This window comes from Nerophis lumbriciformis, linkage group LG23, assembly GCF_033978685.3.
Source record: "Nerophis lumbriciformis linkage group LG23, RoL_Nlum_v2.1, whole genome shotgun sequence".
Lineage (NCBI taxonomy): Eukaryota > Metazoa > Chordata > Actinopteri > Syngnathiformes > Syngnathidae > Nerophis > Nerophis lumbriciformis.
In genome coordinates this window covers 5,975,390-5,994,509 of record NC_084570.2, presented here as the reverse complement: position 1 = coordinate 5,994,509, position 19,120 = coordinate 5,975,390, and the positions used below count along the sequence as shown (strand labels likewise).

General features: G+C 39.2%; 1 protein-coding gene across 7 annotated transcripts in view; it reads right to left on the bottom strand.

Moving 5' to 3' along the window:
• The window catches only part of LOC133622495 (microtubule-associated protein tau-like), a 130,619-nt gene that overhangs the window by 48,481 nt on the left and 63,018 nt on the right, over positions 1–19,120 (bottom strand). The window lies entirely within an intron of this gene.

The window sequence follows — 19,120 nt, the reverse complement described above, 5'->3', positions numbered from 1 at the left end:
GTGTCCTAAAGATGTCCTAAAAGTTGTCTGAAGGTGTTCTAAATGTGTCCTAAATGTGTTCTAAATGTGTCCTAAAGGTGTTCTAAAGTTGTTCTAAAGGTGTTCTGAAATGTGTTCTAAATGTGTCCTAAAGTTGTTCTAAATGTGTTCTAAAGGTGTCCTAAAGGTGTTCTAAATGTGTCCTAAAGGTGTTCTAAAATGTGTCCTAAAGGTGTTCTAAAATGTGTCCTAAAGGTGTTCTAAATGTGTCCTAAAGTTGTCCTAAATGTGTCCTAAAGGTGTTCTGAAATGTGTTCTAAATGTGTCCTAAAGTTGTTCTAAATGTGTCCTAAAGGCTGAAGTTGTTCTAAATGTGTCCTAAAAGTGTTCTAAAATGTGTCCTAAATGTGTTCTAAAATGTGTCCTAAAGGTGTTCTGAAATGTGTCGTTCTAAATGTGTTCTAAAGTTGTTCTAAATGTGTCCTAAAGGCTTGTTCTAAATGTGTTCTAAATGTGTCCTAAAGGTGTTCTAAATGTGTCCTAAAGTTGTTCTAAAAGTGTTCTAAAATGTGTCCTAAATGTGTTCTAAATGTGTCCTAAAGTTGTTCTAAATGTGTCCTAAAGTTGTTCTAAATGTGTCCTAAAGGTGTTCTAAATGTGTCCTAAAGGTGTTCTAAATGTGTCCTATAGGTGTTCTAAAATGTGTCCTAAAGGTGTTCTAAATGTGTTCTAAATGTGTCCTAAAGTTGTCCTAAATGTGTCCTAAAGGTGTTCTGAAATGTGTTCTAAATGTGTCCTAAAGTTGTTCTAAATGTGTCCTAAAGGCTGAAGGTGTTCTAAATGTGTCCTAAATGTGTCCTAAAGTTGTTCTAAATGTGTCCTAAAGGTGTTCTAAAATGTGTCCTAAAGGTGTTCTAAATGTGTTCTAAATGTGTCCTAAATGTGTCCTAAAGGTGTTCTGAAATGTGTTCTAAATGTGTCCTAAAGTTGTTCTAAATGTGTCCTAAAGGCTGAAGGTGTTCTAAATGTGTCCTAAATGTGTCCTAAAGTTGTTCTAAATGTGTCCTAAAGGGGTCCTAAATGTGTTCTAAAATGTGTCCTAAAGGTGTTCTGAAATGTGTCCTAAAGGTGTTCTAAAGTTGTTCTAAATGTGTCCTAAAGGCTGAAGGTGTTCTAAATGTGTCCTAAAGTTGTTCTAAATGTGTCCTAAAGGGGTCCTAAAAGTGTCCTAAAATGTGTCCTAAATGTGTTCTAAAATGTGCCATAAAGGTGTTCTGAAATGGGTCCTAAAGGTGTTCTAAATGTGTTCTAAAGTTGTTCTAAATGTGTCCTAAAGGCTGAAGGTGTTCTAAATGTGTCCTAAAGGTGTTCTAAATGTGTCCTAAAGGTGTTCTAAAATGTGTCCTAAAGGTGTTCTAAAATGTGTCCTAAAGGTGTTCTAAATGTGTTCTAAATGTGTCCTAAAGTTGTCCTAAATGTGTCCTAAAGGTGTTCTGAAATGTGTTCTAAATGTGTCCTAAAGGCTGAAGGTGTTCTAAATGTGTCCTAAATGTGTCCTAAAGTTGTTCTAAATGTGTCCTAAAGGTGTGCTAAAATGTGTCCTAAAGGTGTTCTAAATGTGTCCTAAAGTTGTCCTAAATGTGTCCTAAAGGTGTTCTGAAATGTGTTCTAAATGTGTCCTAAAGTTATTCTAAATGTGTCCTAAAGGCTGAAGGTGTTCTAAATGTGTCCTAAAGTTGTTCTAAATGTGTCCTAAAGGGGTCCTAAATGTGTTCTAAAATGTGTCCTAAAGGTGTTCTGAAATGTGTCCTAAAGGTGTTCTAAAGTTGTTCTAAATGTGTCCTAAAGGCTGAAGGTGTTCTAAATGTGTCCTAAATGTGTCCTAAAGTTGTTCTAAATGTGTCCTAAAGGGGTCCTAAAAGTGTTCTAAAATGTGTCCTAAATGTGTTCTGAAATGGGTCCTAAAGGTGTTCTAAATGTGTTCTAAAGTTGTTCTAAATGTGTCCTAAAGGCTGAAGGTTTTCTAAATGTGTCCTAAAGTTGTTCTAAATGTGTCCTAAAGGGGTCCTAAATGTGTTCTAAAATGTGTCCTAAATGTGTTCTAAAATGTGTCCTAAATGTGTTCTAAAATGTGTCCTAAAGGTGTTCTAAAATGTGTCCTAAAGGTGTTCTAAATGTGTTCTAAAGTTGTTCTAAATGTGTCCTAAAGGCTGAAGGTGTTCTAAATGTGTCCTAAAGTTGTTCTAAATGTGTCCTAAAGGGGTCCTAAAAGTGAACTAAAATGTGTCCTAAATGTGGTCTAAAATGTGTCCTAAAGGTGTTCTAAATGTGTCCTAAAGGGGTCCTAAAAGTGAACTAAAATGTGTCCTAAATGTGGTCTAAAATGTGTCCTAAATGTGGTCTAAAATGTGTCCTAAAGTTGTTCTAAATGTGTCCTAAAGGTGTTCTAAAATGTGTCCTAAAGGTGTTTTAAATGTGTCCTAAATTCAGCGATTTTGAATAAAAAATAATCTAAAACTGGTGAAGTTAAATGGAAAATAACTTTATAGAATCACTGGATACATAAAACAATTTAATAATTATTTTTTCTTTTTACATTTTTTTTTCTTTCCACTCCGCCTCACCTGCCTCCCCTGACTGCACGTCACTGGTTTTTCAACTTGTTTAAGTCGGGGGATCCACGTTAATCACTACATGGTGCTCTTAAAGTTGTCAGGTAGTGAGGTTTACCAAAGTTGTTCTAAATGTGTCCTAAAGGTGTTCTAAAATGTGTCCTAAATGTGTTCTAAAATGTGTCCTAAAGTTGTTCTAAATGTGTCCTAAAAGTGTTCTAAAATGTGTCTTAAAATTGTTCTAAAATGTGTCCTAATGGTGTTCTAAAATGTGTCCTAAATGTGTTCTAAATGTGTCCTAAAGTTGTTCTAAATGTGTCCTAAAGGCTGAAGGTGTTCTAAATGTGTCCTAAAGTTGTTCTAAATGTGTCCTAAAGGTGTTCTAAAATGTGTCCTAAAGGTGTTCTAAATGTGTTCTAAATGTGTCCTAAAGTTGTCCTAAATGTGTCCTAAAGGTGTTCTGAAATGTGTTCTAAATGTGTCCTAAAGTTGTTCTAAATGTGTCCTAAAGGCTGAAGGTGTTCTAAATGTGTCCTAAAGTTGTTCTAAATGTGTCCTAAAGGGGTCCTAAATGTTTTCTAAAATGTGTCCTAAAGGTGTTCTGAAATGTGTCCTAAATGTGTCCTAAAGTTGTTCTAAATGTGTCCTAAAGGCTGAAGGTGTTCTAAATGTGTCCTTAATGTGTCCTAAAGTTGTTCTAAATGTGTCCTAAAGGGGTCCTAAAAGTGTTCTAAAATGTGTCCTAAATGTGTCCTAAAGTTGTTCTAAATGTGTCCTAAACGGGTCCTAAAAGTGTTCTAAAATGTGTCCTAAATGTGTTCTAAAATGTGTCCTAAAGGTGTTCTGAAATGGGTCCTAAAGGTGTTCTAAATGTGTTCTAAATGTGTCCTAAAGTTGTCCTAAATGTGTCCTAAAGGTGTTCTGAAATGTGTTCTAAATGTGTCCTAAAGTTGTTCTAAATGTGTCCTAAAGGCTGAAGGTGTTCTAAATGTGTCCTAAATGTGTCCTAAAGTTGTTCTAAATGTGTCCTAAAGGGGTCCTAAAGGTGTTCTAAAATGTGTCCTAAATGTGTTCTAAAATGTGTCCTAAAGGTGTTCTGAAATGGGTCCTAAATGTGTTCTAAATGTGGTCTAAAGTTGTTCTAAATGTGTCCTAAAGTTGTTTTAAATGTGTCCTAAAGGGGTCCTAAAAGTGTTCTAAAATGTGTCCTAAATGTGTTCTAAAATGTGTCCTAAAGGTGTCCTGAAATGGGTCCTAAAGGTGTTCTAAATGTGTTCTAAAGTTGTTCTAAATGTGTCCTAAAGGCTGAAGGTGTTCTAAATGTGTCCTAAAGTTGTTCTAAATGTGTCCTAAAGGGGTCCTAAAAGTGTTCTAAAATGTGTCCTAAATGTGTTCTAAAATGTGTCCTAAAGGACTGGTGTTCTAAATGTGTCCTAAAGGTGTTCTAAATGTGTTCTAAAGTTGTTCTAAATGTGTCCTAAAGGTGTTCTAAATGTGTCCTAAATTCAGCGATTTTGAATAAAAATAATCTAAAACTGGTGAAGTTAAATGGAAAATAACTTTATAGTATAATCACTGGATACATAAAACAATTTAATAATTATTTTTTCTTTTTACATTTTTTTTTCTTTCCACTCCGCCTCACCTGCCTCCCCTGACTGCACGTCACTGGTTTTTCAACTTGTTTAAGTCGGGGGATCCACGTTAATCACTACATGGTGCTCTTAAAGTTGTCAGGTAGTGAGGTTTACCAACGTACACATGGCTGACCTCCGTCACGCCCACTGCCAGGAAGAAAGGAGGAAGGCATACAAAATTGAGCTGAGGGCAGAGGAAGGAAAAAGTACCGTAATATGCAAAGACATGAGGATCCCAGCTGTTGGAAGATACAGCACAAGAAAAGGAGTGATCTTGATCACTGCTGCTAATGTGACCTGATCTGCAGTTAAAACACGACTTCAGCAGGCAGACAGGTGCTCTTCTTTGCTTTGCTCAACCTCACCTCCCCGCCCCGGCAGCATCCCTCGCCCAACCGCCGCCCCGCCCCATCGCATCCCTAATCCGACCTCACCTCCGCCCCGAACTGGGTCACCCGTCATGCCTCCACAAAGTGCTGCTGACATTGGAATGTCACCATCCATTTAGCAGGGAATCTCTGGCCAACCTTGCTTTAATCCTGTGCGTGTGAATAAACCAGCCTGGTCTGAGAGTTCAGGTGTGTTTCCTTCGCTTATGAGACGTTTACTGATGTGGAAGTGACAACAAAGTAACTGTCAAATGTGTTTCTTTGCAGATCCTACTGGAGATATTTACTGCAGAGGCTTTCATTTCACACAAAAACTAAACAGCTGAGAGCAGCAACATGCAGACAGGCTGACGATGTTTTATTGATGGATGTGATGTAACGGAGGGGAGGTCACTGGGTTCTAACAAGCGAGCCAATTTGTGAATAGCGGCGAATAGAGGCTGACTCACTCTGTATAGATCAGGAGTGTCAAACATGGAGAAAAATCTACTCCCAAGTGGGCCGGACTGGTAAAATCACGGCACGATAACTTAAAAATAAAGACAACTTCAGTTCGTTTTCTTTGTTTAAAAATACACTGCAAAAAGTCAGTGTTCAAAAACCAGAAAAAAAAAAAATACAAAAATGAGGGGTCTTTTATTTGAACTAAGCAAAATGATCTGCCTGAATTTCGGGAGATTTTCGGGAGAAAATTTGTCCCGGGAGGTTTTCGGGAGAGGCGCTGAATTTCGGGAGTTTTGGGGTTTGGTTTTTTGATTAGATCGCATTTAGAACACCTTTAGGACACATTTTAGACCACATTTAGGACACATTTTAGTTCACTTTTAGGACCCCTTTAGGACACATTTAGAACAACTTTAGGACACATTTAGGACACCTTCAGCCTTTAGGACACATTTAGAACAACTTTAGAACACATTTAGAACACCTTTAGGACACATTTAGAACACCTTTAGGACACATTTTAGAACAAGAAAATTTGGCTTGTCAAGACTTTCCAAAACAAGCAAAACCAGTCCTGATGTGTGTGTCCAGTTTGGTGAGTTTTAAAGCATGTTAAGGGGGTCAAATTACAGCTCAAAGAGGCAAAAGTGACTGTTTTTAGTAAACGTTTGTTTTGAAGGGGGAATTGCCAACTTCCTGTTGATTTTTCCTGAAGAATGTTAACGTATGAAATCTAGGTCTAAGTCAGACCTACATAGAGGTTTTTGTTTCATGTCTCTATGACATTCCTCCTGGAAGTTACAAGCAGTTTTGTCTGTGTTTTTTCCTAGGGGCCGCTAGAGCGCAATTTTGAGTTTTGGGGTTTGGTTTTTTGATTAGACCGCAATTTTTGCCAGTCCTGATGTGTGTGTCAAATATGGTGAGTTTTGAAGCATGTTAAGGGGGTCAAATTACAGCTCAAAGAGGCGGCGGAATAATGATAATAAAACCTTACAAATACAATAGGGTCCTCTGTCCCAAAGGGACATTGCGGTCCCTAATTAGCTAACCTCAATGAACCCAAAAATACCTTAAAATAAGTATATTCTCACTAACAAGTGCACTTTTCTTGGTAGAAAAAAAAAAGAGACCTTTTTGCTCAATATGTTGAAAAATATTCTTAAATGAAGTAAATGCTAGTGCCATTATCTTGACATAATGATATGCGCCTGGCATTACATTTCTTGAAACCAGCAAACTTATACTAAAAACTAATTTATTGTTCTTAATGGAAAACTCTATGTAGGTCTGACTTTGACCTACATTTCATACAATGACATTCTTCAGCAAAAATACACAGGAAGTTGGCCATTCCCCCTTCAAGACAAAAAAGTACTACAAACAGTCACTTTTGCCTCTTTGAGCTGTAATTTGACCCCCTTAACATGCTTCAAAACTCACCGAACTGAACACACACATCAGGACTTGTTAAAACTGTGATCTAATGAAAAAACCTAACCCCAAATCTAAAAATTGTGCTCTACAGCAATTTTTTTATAAAACGCACAAAAAACTGCTCCTCGGATGAAAAATATGACAAAAATGCCTGTAACTCCCACTAGGAAGGTCGGACAGAGATGAAACAAAAACCTCTATGTAGCTCTCACTTAGACCTACATTTCATAAATTGACAACCCCCAGCAAAAATATACAGGAAGTTTGCTATTCCCCCTTCAACACAACATTTTTGTAAAAACCCGTCCCCTTTCTTCAAACATTATCTCCTCTGAGCGCGTTTGTTGTTTCGGCTTCAAACTAACACAGGAGAGAGATTGAACCCTTCTGATTAAAAGTTGGTGAAAGAGTTGTGATACCTGCTCCGGTTTTGATTTTATGACCCTTCAAAGACCCGCTGCACTGATGCTCCTGCGGTGCTGTTTTTTTAAGATGGCTGCTCAAAAGCAGGAAGCCCCAACGTGCCCACACAATGCAGACAAGGTAGGTACACTAGACAAAAGTCTTGGGACACTTCAGACTAAAAGTAGACAAAAGTATTGGGACACTTAGGACTAGTTTATTTTGGGTTTTGAGTCACTTGTGATATAAGCACTCCTGTTTTGTGTTGTCATGGGTACTGATTGTTTTCGCCTGCATCTGATTAGTGTTCGGGACTCACACCTGTTCCCGGGCACTAATCAGAGAGCTATTTAGTCCTGCTTTTTCCCGTCACTCAGTCTGGTGCTTTTCTGTTACGTTGCTGGCGAGGAGGCATGATTATACCGATTATTACCGATTTGTTCTTCTGGTGAGGACAGCAGGAACTCCAGAGACAGCGTGCAGGTAGGACAAATGATTTATTTGTATAAATCATACACGAAAACAGAAACGAACAAAACAAGCGAACACAAGGAGAGCGTGCCTAGCACAAGGAAAGCTAACGGAATAGCACACATAGGGAAGGCATAAGGCAACGCTTAGCTTACGGACTCAAGGAATAAACGTGACAGTTGCGTAAAGCAAACAAAAGCACCAGACTGAGTGACGGGAAAAAGCAGGACTAAATAGCTCTCTGATTAGTGCCCGGGAACAGGTGTGAGTCCCGAACACTAATCAGATGCAGGCGGAAACAATCAGTACCCATGACAACCAAGACAACACAAAACAGGAGTGCTGAAACATAACTTATATCACAAGTGACTCAAAACCCAAAATAAACTATGATCCAACACCAGATCATAACAAACCGCTTGTTACTCTCGGGGTCTACGTACTTAGCCGCTCAGGCAAATCATATGGTCTAAAAATGCATTTTTCCATGGATAACATGACATCATCGCGCCAAGTGCGTGCTCTTTCAGTCAATTAGTGCGCATATATACAGCCCGGCCCCCGGCCAAAAAAAAATGTATTGTAATTTTGAGGAATTTATCTGAATGTGCATGAACTATTTCTATTCAAAATTGTTTGAAATGTCACATGTTAAATGTGTCAGTTTACTGTACTGTGCCAACTGTACTACTATATCATACTTGCCAACCCTCCCGGATTTTCCGGGAGACTCCCGAAATTCAGCGCCTCTCCCGAAAACCTCCCGGGACAAATTTTCTCCCGAAAATCTCCCGAAATTCAGGCGGACTCAGGTCCTCCACAATATAAAAAAGCGTACCTGCCCAATCACGTTATAACTATAGAATGATGGAGGGCGAGTTCTTGGTTTCTTATGTGGGTTTATTGTTAGGCAGTTTCATTAACGTCCTCCCAGCGTGGAAACACACAACAACAGCAGTCACTTTTTTGTATACCGTAAAGCAGTTCGTCTGCCGTATACAGCAATGTTGTGACACTCTTAAACAGGACAATACTGCCATCTAGTGCATTTGATGAAAGCACTTTTGTGCGTGCCACACATCAATGCATCATCAGAGAGAGTGTTCAGCATGGTTCGAAAAATAGTGACAGAGAATAGAACAAGGATGGACAATTCAACCCTTAACTCAACAATGAGTAGATGAGTGTTATGTGTATATGTGTAAATAAATGAACACTGAAATTCAAGTATTTATTTTATATATATATATATATATATATATATATATATAGCTAGATATCACTGAACGTCAAGTATTTCATATATATATATATATATATATATATATATATATATATATATATATATATATATATATATACGGTATATATATATGAAATACTTGACTTGGTGAATTCTAGCTGTAAATATACTCCTCCCCTTTTAGCCACGCCCCCAACCACGCCCCCACCTCCCGAAATCGGAGGTCTCAAGGTTGGCAAGTATGTACTATATGGGTACACAATTTCTATTGTTTCATTGAAAATAAAACAGCAAAGTCAATTTGGCTGTCATCTGTTTTAATTATGAGACACAATTGTGTCTAAGTCATGATTTTTTTTTTTTTTACATGCTTGACATAAGAAATTATTACTTTAAAAAAGTAGTTTTATACTTGAGTGTTGATGACACAGCTTTGCAACAGTTGATATTCTAGTTTCAAGCATGTTTTACTCAATATAGGTCATCAAATCTCAGCAACAAGCTGTAATATCTTACTGAGATCATTTAGGACCAAAACCCTTAAAACAAGTAAAACACGAACATAAAATCTGCTTAGTGAGAAGAATTATCTTATCAGACAGAAAATAAGCAAATATCACCCTTATTTGAGATATTTAATCTTACTTAGATTTCAGTTTTTGCAGTGTAGAACAAGCACATTTTACACTTACATGTTGCGGTTAATAGTATTCTATCTTTATGTGTCGTTATGTATACTTTCTGAATAAATTATGTGATAATGTTCATCAGTCAACTCATTGGTGTAAATTTTCAATCTATCAAGATAAAATAATAATATCAAAATAAAATTATTGGATGTTTATATGTAGTTTGCTCATTTTCCTCAACTGGTGCACTAAAATGATGCGGTTTATTTTGTTTTACATATGTAGCATCATCTACAAAGATACAAAGAATTGCTATTGCTGCTACGGCTGGGTCGCATGTTGTTGCGAGGTTCGTTCTCCCAGGATGCAAACGGACTACTCCAGACAGGACTTGCAGGTAGGAACATGATTTAATCTTAAAAAACACTCAACGAGGTACAATACAGGAAACAAACCGACGGAACCAGGTGCCGATCGCACTTGAAGCTAAGGCCACTGCTTCGCACAGACTAAAGACAAGCAAAACTTACGTAACAGTAGCGTGAAGCAAACAAAGAAGCCAGACCGACTCACTGGCAAAGGCAGGCTTAAATACAGTCTCTGATTACAAAGAGGTGCGCGTCCCCCAACACCAGAGGCAGGTGAAAATCATAAGTAGCCATGGTAACAAACTCAGGAGGTGCACAAACAGGAACTGAAGGAGTCCAAAACCAACAGAAAACACAAAACATGATCCGGACCACGGATCATGACAATTGCAACATCGAGTGGACACATTTAGAACAGCGGACTCTTAAATTCAAAAATTTCGGCTCATTTTTATACAAACTCATCCCGCGGGCCGGATAAAACCTGTTTGTTGGCCTGATCCGGCCCGCACGTTTGACACCCCTGGTATAGATGAATTACCATAATGATGGCTGTATATGTGCACTGAAATTATGCGATGAAGTGCTGAAGTGATGGAGAAAATGCATTCTTTTACCATTTATACATCAGGCCAGATCAACTGGCGACCAGCAGGCAGGGCCATAGATGACATCATCAATTGGGCTTCCAAAAACAATTGAGAATGGGATTGACTTATTAAAGTAGTTATTTAGATCCAGCCCAGTATTTACTAAGCTTTTTTTTTTCTTAACCTGTCCTTTTTGGCAGCTTAGTCATGCAGTATGGGTGGACTGCGTGTTTATTTAGCCAGATCAGATTTTACCTGTACAACAGGTGAGTCTGGTCTGCGGGTTGAATCCAGGTTAAAACGCGCTCCAAGATACAATATCCAGACAGAAAATTACATTTGGGTTTTTTACCCGAAAATGAATGACTAGCCCAAGCAGAGATGCCAAGACTTCCCTCTTCCCAGCCACTTCGTTCAGCTCTTCCTGGGGGATCCCAACTGGGAGACATAGTCCCCCCCAACGTGTCCTGGGTCTTCCTCGTTGCCTCCTGCCGGTCGGGCGTGCCCTAAACACCTCCCCATATGGCTCCTCTCCATGTGGAAGAGAAGCGGCTTTACTCTGAGCTCCTGACTGACAGAGTTTCTCACTCTATTTCTAAGGGAGCGCCCCGCCACCCGATGGAGGAAACTCATTTCGGCCACTTATACCTGTGATCTTGTTCATAGGTGAGGATACCGGTAAATTGAGAGCTTTGCCTTCCGGCTCAGCTCCTTCTTCACCACAACAGATTGATACAGCGTCCGCATTACTGCAGACCGCCTGTCGATCTCCCGATCCATTCTTCCCACACTCGTGAACAAGACTCAGAGGTACTTGAACTTCTCCACTTGGGTCAAGAGAACCATGGACTCATACTTGAGGGTGCTGATTCTCATCCCGTTCGCTTCACATTCGGCTGCAAACTGATCCAGCGAGAGCTGAAGATCCTGGCCAGATGAAGCCAGCGGGACCACATCATCTGCAAAAAGCAGAGACCTAATGCTGGAGCCATCAAACCCAATCCTTTGAATGCCCTGACCACGCCTAGAAATTTGTTCCATAAAAGTTATGAACAGAACCGGTGACAAAGTTCCGGTGACAAGTCCAATTTACTGCCAGCAATGCAGACCAAGCTCTGACACCGATCATACAGAGAACGGACCGCCACCATCAGGCGGTCTGATACCCCATACTCTTTGAGCACTCCCCACAGGACTGGGCAAACTCCGACGCACAATCAAGTATTCTGCCAAGAGTATAGAGCTTGGCAGAATTACTCCAATAGAAAACTGAATTATTCTCGGTGGTGTTATTCATTCTCGTCGAACGATCTCCCAATTACTCTGATGTCTATAAAATAATAATACTTTTGTGTTTATTTGTCTGTACAACATTTTTTTGAGAATATTTCTCTGTTGGCATTGAAAATTGCAACATTACCAGTCTGCAACCGGGCATGATGTCACACGCAACCCAGGTACCATAACAAGGCACTGTGGGATCTTATGTGAATTGGTGCTTGGTAGAACTGGCGGGATCCTGTCGGTGCCATAAAAGTACTGGATTCAGTACCCATCCCTAATGGAGATACACAATTAGCTGCTAGTCGCTTATCAGCCGGTGACTAAAATTGAGTACAGCGTCAGCCAAAGGGGATCAGTTTCTGTGATCAGCAATAATAGGCATTCATCCGCAATGGCGATCACATACTAAATAATTGGCCGATGCTAATCAGTGGCCGATCGATTGGCACATCTCCAATAGTAATATTGATTTAGCACTAGAGATATCCGATAATATCGGACTGCCGATATTATCGGCCGATAAATGCTTTAAAATGTAATATCGGAAATTATCGGTATCGGTTTCAAAAAGTAAAATTCATGACTTTTTAAAACGCCGCTGTACGGAGTGGTACATGGACGTAGGGAGAAGTACAGAGCAGATACGTCTCCCAGTCATACTTGCCAACCCTCCCGATTTTCCCGGGAGACTCCCGAATTTCAGTGCCCCTCCCGAAAATCTCCCGGGGCAACCATTCTCCCGAATTTCTCCCGATTTCCACCCAGACAACAATATTGGGGGCGTGCCTTAAAGGCACTGCCTTTGAGTGCCGGCCCAGTCACATAATATCTACGGCTTTTCACACACACAATTGAATGCCACGCATACTTGGTCAACAGCCATACAGGTCACACTGACGGTGGCCGTATAAACAACTTTAACACTGTTATAAATATGCGCCACACTGTGAACCCACACCAAACAAGCATGACAAGCACATTTCGGGAGAACATCCGCACTGTAACAACATAAACACAACAGAACAAATACCCAGAACCCTATCAGCACTAACTCTTCCGGGACGCTACAATAAACCCCGCCCACCTCAACCTTCTCATGCTCTCTCAGGGAGAGCATGTCCCAAATTCCAAGCTGATGTTTTGAGGCATGTTAAAAAAAATAATGCACATTGTGACTTCAATAATAAATATGGCAGTGCCATGTTGGCATTTTTTTCCATAACTAGAGTTGATTTATTTTTGGAAAACCTTCTTACATTGTTTAATGCATCCAGCGGGGCATCACAACAAAATCAGGCATAATAATGTGTTAATTCCACGACTGTATATATCGGTATCGGTTGATATTGGAATCGGTAATTAAGAGATATCGGCAAAAAAGCCATTATCGGACATCTCTATTCAGCACCAATATTTACATGGTTTTTTAGCCTGGTTACTACCTTTAACTTTAGAATTAGAGCCATTATGGTTCCGAGTAGCAATACCCATTTCCAGGTATACTCCAGCAGTTCAAGGGGACAAAGAGGAAAACAGCATTGGTCACATTAACATTCATTGGGATTGTAGTCTGCGTTGGAGGTACTGGGATGGGTAGGGAGAGACAGTGTGTGCCCCTTTTATATTTGTCTTGTGCGTAATTGACATGTTTGTATTTTTGCGAACATTTCTAGAAGGTTTAAAAAAAAAAAAAAGCCAAATAGGAGATAACGTTCGTAAAATACAACTGTCTGGTGTCTCCGAGTCCCTGCGCTGATTGATTCTGCCTGCAGCTCAATCCTGGCAGTCATGGGCCTCACCCACACTGATGTCACCGTTACCATGGTGATGTCCGCCCTCAAGGAGGGAGGGGCTGTGGCAGTCAGGAGAGGATGCTGGCTACAGAGAGTGGTCTTGACCATGTTATGGATACTAAAATAGGTCAGTGGAGCCTCCAGGCCTCTTTGCGGAAACAAATGGGAGCCAATCTATTCCAATCCATCAAGATCCATGGATCGCCGGCTGAATCTTGAGGCTGCTGGTGACGCATTGCTGGTGTGGTATTCCTTATCTTTTGAATGTTATGTGAAAATGTACTAGAGTTAAAACACATGTTAATAGAGTTTAAAAGAACAAGATTTTCAATCAATTTTAAACAGCTAGTGCTGCTTACTTCATAGGGGTGCACAATAAATATTGGACAGATAATTATATGTATGTATGTATATGAGAATCTCACACACACACACACACACACATACTTATATATACACATATATACATATACACATATATATACACATACACACATATATATACACATATACATATATACATATATATATATATATATATATATATATATATATATATATATATATATATATATATTAGGGCTGCAACTAACGATTAATTTGATATTCGATTAATCTGTCGATTATTACTTTGATTAATCGATTAATAATCGGATAAAAGAGACAAACTACATTTCTATCCTATCCAGTATTTTATTGGAAAAAAACAGCATACTGGCACCATACTTATTTAGATTGATAAAGGTTTATTTAAAAAAAAAAAAAAAAAAAATTTAAAAAAAATAAATAAAATAAAATAAATAAATAAATAAATAAATAAATAAATAAATTTAAAAAAGCCTCTGCGCATGCGCATAGCATAGATCCAACGAATCAATGACTAAATTAATCGGCAACTATTTTTATAATCGATTTTAATATATATAGTGGCAAAAAGTTTACATACACTTGTAAAGAACATAATGTCATGGCTGTCTTGAGTTTCCAATAATTTCTACAACTCTTATTTTTTGTGATAGAGTGATTGGAGCACATACTTGTTTGTTACCAAAAAAATTCATGAAGTTTGGTTCTTTTATGAATTTATTATGGATCTACTGAAAATATGACCAAATCTAATCCCTGGTTTGTTCTTGGCTTTGTCATGAATAAACTGAGAATCGTAACGACGCCTTTTAGATTTACTAAGGTCTGACATGTTTAGTAACTTTACCAGTGGCAGTGGCTCGGCGAAGATGCCGGTGCGTAACTGGCAACCTGGATGTGACACACTCACAGACTTTCTAATTGGTCAAACGGTGGAGGGCGGGGCATCGAAATGAAAACAATTATATTTCGGGGCTGTAAATCTAATTTTGACATGAGCATATCCCGGCTGAACTACGGTTATCAGTTATAAAGGTATTCGAAAAGAACATTCCTTTTGACATATCAGGGCCATTTAATGATGACTTGACATGAAATTATTACTTATGGCTCCTTTAAGTGTTTCTTACACTTGACTGTCCTTAGTTTTACCCTGCTTTTAAATATGTATTTTAACTACTGTGCAGCACTTTGGGACACTGTTATTGTTTTTCAATTTCTGCTATAAAAATAAATTGCATTTGATTGGATTGCATAAACTACAGTAAATCTAAACTTAAAAAAAAAAATAGACATAAGTAAGTTATTGGTATTGGCCCTAAAAAGCAGGAAAGTATCTATATTGGCTTTAATGGGGAACATTATCACCAGACCTATGTAAGCGTCAATATATACCTTGATGTTGCAGAAAAAAGACCATATATTTTTTTAACCGATTTCCGAACTCTAAATGGGTGAATTTTGGCGAATTAAACGCTTTTCTAATATTCGCTCTCGGAGCGATGACGTCACAACGTCGCGTCACATCGGGAAGAAATCCGCCATTTTCTCAAACACAGAGTCAAATCAGCTCTGTTATTTTCCGTTTTTTCGACTGTTTTCCGTACCTTGGAGACATCATGCCTCGTCGGTGTGTTGTCGGAGGGTGTAACAACACGAACAGGGACGGATTCAAGTTGCACCAGTGGCCCAAAGATGCGAAAGTGGCAAGAAATTGGACGTTTGTTCCGCACACTTTACCGACGAAAACTATGCTACGACAGAGATGGCAAGAATGTGTGGATATCCTGCGACACTCAAAGCAGATGCATTTCCAACGATAAAGTCAAAGAAATCTGCCGCCAGACCCCCATTGAATCTGCCGGAGTGTGTGAGCAATTCAGGGACAAAGGACCTCGCAAGGCAAGCAATGGCGGCAGTTTGTTCCCGCAGACAAGCGAGCTAAACCCCCTATCGACCCTAGCTTCCCTGGCCTGCTGACATCAACTCCAAAACTGGACAGATCAGTTTTCAGGAAAAGAGCGTGGATGAGGGTATGTCTACAGAATATATTAATTGATGAAAATTGGGCTGTCTGCACTCTCAAAGTGCATGTTGTTGCCAAATGTATTTCATATGCTGTAAACCTAGTTCATAGTTGTTAGTTTCCTTTAATGCCAAACAAACACATACCAATCGTTGGTTAGAAGGCGATCGCCGAATTCGTCCTCGCTTTCTCCCGTGTCGCTGGCTGTCGTGTCGTTTTCGCCGGTTTCGCTTGCATACGATTCAAACCGATATGGCTCAATAGCTTCAGTTTCTTCTTCAATTTCGTTTTCGCTACCTGCCTCCACACTACAACCATCTGTTTCAATACATTCGTAATCTGTTGAATCGCTTAAGCCGCTGAAATCCGAGTCTGAATCCGAGCTAATGTCGTTATAGCTTGCTGTTCTTTCCGCCATGTTTGTGTTGGCTTCACTATGTGACGTCACAGGAAAATGGACGGGTGTTTATAACCATGGTTAAAATCAGGCACTTTGAAGCTTTTTTTAGGGATATTGCGTGATGGGTAAAGTTTTGAAAAAAACTTCGAAAAATATAATAAGCCACTGGGAACTGATTTTTAATGGTTTTAACCATTCTGAAATTGTGATAATGTTCCCCTTTAAAAAAATGATTTGTGCATCTCTGCTTCATAGTCATCTACTGTTTCCAACACAACTGCTTTCTTTCCACAGCCATCTTGGTACACAATGACTGATACTAACTGCTTGCATCACAAACGCCTTCACCAACACACGCCCTTTAATTGATGCCCTCAAAATGCATCTGCCAAGACAAACCCAGCCACTGTCAGGCCGGGAGAAAACACATTGTTAGCATGCTAATTATAGACAAAAAAAATAAATAATTTTCTTGAAGCACGGCTGAATATAGTCCCTCACACGTGCACATGCACTTTCCTGTTGTTCTGCTAAAACAAAAGCCTAAATATATTAGGTTGAAGGCAAGGACCACTTTGTGCTGGTCATAAATATGCTTATGTTCCCTATCCATGACCCCCTCTTCCTTCCTGTCTCCACGACTGGCAGGACTAATCATCTGGTAGCCACTTAGATGTGAGTCATGGGAAAAGTGAGTGTGAAATGTCATGAGTCCAAGTAGTGCAATGTATAATGTGTGGCTGCGTGCCAGACTTCCCCCCCCTACAGACCTCGGTTCTGACCAAAATAACTTCAATGGGACAGAGTCCCAGGAGAGCCCGTACTGATGTTTATGAGCCCTGCAGACCTTCTTAGTCTTTTACAGAAACATGACAGATGCATTTCCATGACAACATGTATTAGTACTGACTGGGGATGTTCCGATTAAGATTTTATCATCTATGAATGAGATCGCTCCATACCGATACCGACCATTAACTGTGAGAACCAGTGGTGGTCAATCAAGCGGGCGAACTATTTGAGTACAGAAGAGGCTTAAATCTTCCTGCAAAAAGCAGATACGAAGGAAAAAAAATCTAACTATGCAATGGAATAGATCCCTATACGTCATCAAAAAAAGATTTGTTGAGTGATATCAAGGATTATACGTGGGTGGCGTCCCCAGACATATCATATTGTGCTCCAGACGCCATTCTACATGACAATACAGATGGAAACTTGGAAGGTCTACAACTTCTTTGTGTGTGGCTGTCAGTGACGTGCTGTCAGGGGAGGCAAGTGAGGCAGTGCCTCACCTAGCCACCAGGTGGGTAAAAGGCTTAACCATGAGACGTTCAAAAACGAAGTAATAAAATAAAATAAGTTTTAATATTTCTCTTTTGGTCTATGCCAGGGGTCGGGAACCTTTTTGGCTGAGAGAGCCATGAAAGCCAAATATTTTAAAATGTATTTCCGTGAGAGCCATATAATATTTTTTAACAGTGAATACAACTAAATGTGTGCATTTTTAAGTAAGACCAACATTTTTAGAGTACAATAAGTCTCTTATTCTTTTTAATAACATTGTTATTCTGAAGCTAACCAATAATAAATAAAATACTTCTTACTTTTAATGCGACTTCTTGAACAGGTGCGGTAGAAAACGGATGGATGGATTAAAATGCATGAGAATGTTTTATATTTTGAAAGTTATTTTTAACACTGTGATTACCAGGTGTGGTGAATTTTTTCCTCTGCATTTAACCCATCCCCTTGTTCACCCCCTGGGAGGTGAGGGGAGCAGTGGGCAGCAGCGGTGCCACGCCCGGGAATCATTTTTGGTGATTTAACCCCCAATTCCAACCATTGATGCTGAGTGTCAAGCAGGTAGGTAATGGGTCCCATTTTTATAGTCTTTGGTATGACTCGGCCAGGATTTGAGATTGATCTGAGAGCCAAATGCAGTCATCAAAAGAGCCACATCTGGCTCTCGAGCCATAGGTTCCATACCCCTGGTCTATGCTTTCTATGTGATTTTGGTGTGGTTCCTGTATATTTTGATCATTTTCATGGTTAAAATCGCGGAAATTCCGTGTTTATGATCAAAATAACAAGGCAGACGAGAAGTGAGGCAGCCACAGGTAGACAAAGCGTATTACGCATTTTTATTTATTTTATTGTTTTTAACTGTATTTATAACAAACATGGCATTTTTATTACAGTAAGCCAATTGCACAACCCAATAGTTGGGTTTGGAATAACCCAATATTGTAGTGAGCATAACTCAGCTTTTGTGTTGAATAAATTCAACCCAATAGTTGGGTTATGAATCGACCAACATTGAGTTAGCATACCTCAACTTCTGGGTTAAATAATACAACCCAATAGATTGGTTGGGAATAACCCAACATTAACTTATCACAACTCAACTTTTTGGTTAAATAATTAAGTCGCAGTTTTTTTCATAGTTTGGACGGGGGTGCGACTTATACTCAGGAGCGACGTATGTGTGAAATGATTAACACATTACCGTAAAATATCAAATAATATTATTGATCTCATTCACGTAAGAGACTAGAAGTATAAGATTTCATGGGATTTAGTGATTAGGAGTGACAGATTGTTTGGTAAACGTATAGCATGTTCTATATGTTATAGTTAATTGAATGACTCTTACCATAATATGTTACATTAACATACCAGGCACGTTCTCAGTTGGTTATTTATGCCTCATATAACGTACACTTATTCAGCCTGTTGTTCACTATTTTTTATTTTAAATTGCCTGTCAAATGTCTATTCTTGGTGTTGGGTTTTATCAAATAAATTTTCCCAAAAAATGCGACTTGTACTCCAGTGCGACTTATATATGTTTTTTTCCTTCTATATTATGCATTTTCGGCCGGTGCGACTTATACTCCGGAGCGACTTATACTCCGAAAAATACGGTACATGCCGATCGCTTACAGTCTGGAAAATACGGTATTATTAACCTTCGCTGCTCGAAGCTTGGGACTAAAACAAATACAGTGTCAGCCAGAGAGGCTTTGTGATTGCCATTGAAAGTCATGAAT